The sequence below is a fragment of the Poecile atricapillus genome, chromosome 6 (genome assembly GCF_030490865.1).
Source record: "Poecile atricapillus isolate bPoeAtr1 chromosome 6, bPoeAtr1.hap1, whole genome shotgun sequence".
NCBI lineage: Eukaryota > Metazoa > Chordata > Aves > Passeriformes > Paridae > Poecile > Poecile atricapillus.
The window spans coordinates 33,125,058-33,126,930 of record NC_081254.1 but is presented as its reverse complement, the minus strand read 5'-3'; the positions used below and the strand labels follow the sequence as shown (position 1 = coordinate 33,126,930).

At 38.2% G+C, this 1,873-nt stretch overlaps 1 long non-coding RNA gene across 1 annotated transcript; it reads left to right on the top strand.

Moving 5' to 3' along the window:
• Positions 1-264: 264 nt before the first annotated feature.
• On the top strand, positions 265-1,500 carry LOC131580590 (uncharacterized). The gene is made up of 3 exons (XR_009277897.1): positions 265-474; positions 1,122-1,206; positions 1,329-1,500. It is a non-coding gene; the product is annotated as an uncharacterized LOC131580590 (long non-coding RNA).
• The last annotated feature ends 373 nt before the right edge of the window (positions 1,501-1,873 follow it).

Sequence of the window (1,873 nt, the reverse complement as noted above, 5' to 3'; positions counted from 1 at the left end):
TCCTGTCCAATGCTTTTTCAGAGTTCAGACTATGATCAAATAGGAGCAGTGTGACATGACAGAAAGTTTTCTTGTATTTCAGAACACACGTGTCTTTTCTTGCTGCAAACAAGGAAGCTGACAGATGACAAATTCTGGATGGCATTTGAACTAAACTTCCAGTAGACTGGCAGCGTCTTTATGTTTATTTTTGGTGGAATGACCTTTCCATGTGTAAAGGCTCTAGATGCTTCCTGATTAAGTTATACTTCCACATGAGAAACTTTCAGCTCAGAGGAATTAGGTGCAATTTTAAGAAAAAGGGCTTTCCCCTGAAACATAAAGCTGTAATAAGATTTGCTTTTTCTTGTCTTTTTGGGTTTTTTTTTTTTTTTTTTTGGTTGCTGTCAGTTATTACAACCAGATTTTTGGAAGAGTTGATGGGCTTGATGAACTATGAAAAAACAGAAATTATTCTTCTGGTTTTGACTACAGGTAAGATTTCTTCCTCTTAGTAAAAGATAATTGATATCAAAATAAAAGAGTATTTTGATGCAGAAAACTGATCCTTCTTCATGTTTTCTCATTTTTAGAAGTTTTAGTTATTTGACAATTCTTTTTCTGTTTACTTATGCATTATTATTGAATTAGTTTACTTTGCTCAGCTCCCATCCTGACCTAGGTCTGGTTTCCTACCTGTGTTTGCTGTGAGGGAAGAGCTTTGGCTGTGTCTGTATTGCAAAATTCAGATAGCTCCGACTATTAGCCATGTCTCTTTGTAAATGTCAACCTTCCAGCTAAGTCAGGTAAAACTAAATACATTCCATTTAGATGAAGCATTATGGTTTTTTTTTGGGAGAATAAATATATAAAGTAAATAACAAAAGAAGTCAAGGTCAGGAGTGGAAAGCATGTTTTCAGGACATGGTTTAAGTTTAGGCTGGTTGTATTCCATAATTCCTGATTCCACATTGCCCTTCTAGGGCAGCTTTTGCTACCTCCCAGGTTGACCTACAGTATCCTGTGGAAATGATTTAAGAACTCAAACCTTTCTTGTGTCTTGATTTTCTTCATAAATCTGTAAAATGTGGGTTCTCTAGGGGAAAAAAAAAATAAAAAAATTAAAAGTGCTTTGATTTTAGAGCTGAGGTGAAGACCAGTCAGCAAACCGTCTCTGCAAGATTTCACTGCCACAGCACAGCTGCCAGACTTGGAATTAAGAATAAGGTATGCAAGCTAACAATTTCCAATAGATAAACTGCTCTGACAAAGAGATAAATCAAGAAGCAAGATCAAAACAGCTCCTTTGCTAGAGTCAACACTCAGTGAAAATTGCTATGTTGTTGTAGCCTCTGGGCAGCTCTCTGGGCTCAGCTGTCCAGCCAGATTTTTACCCACCAAATAGAGCCCCTGTCCAAGCCATGGACAGCCAGATTCTCCAGGAGGATGCTGTGGGAAATGGTGTTAAACTCTTTACTGAAGTCCAGATGAACACATCTACAGCCTTTCCTCATCCTCCAGGTGGGTGTCCCTCTCATGGAAGGAGATCAGGTTGGTCAAGCAGATTTTGCCTTTTCCTAAACTCATGTTGGCTGGGTCTGATCCCCCCATTAACAAATATCAAAAGAGGTACTTGTTAATGGGAAAACACAGTTGCACAGTAGAGGGTTTTTTCCCAGAGAATTTCTCCTGGGATCAGTACTACCCAACACTCTGAATTCTGCAAATCTTAAACCCAGTGGAAAAACTTCACTCTCAGTACGAACTTGGAGAAGACTCAGTCAGTGTATGGTTGCTTTATAAAGGGCTTCATTCCTTGGATGTTGCTGTAATTAAATTTAAATATATACCCACTTTTTACAGAGACCTTGAGTATTGCTGAAACTGAAACAAA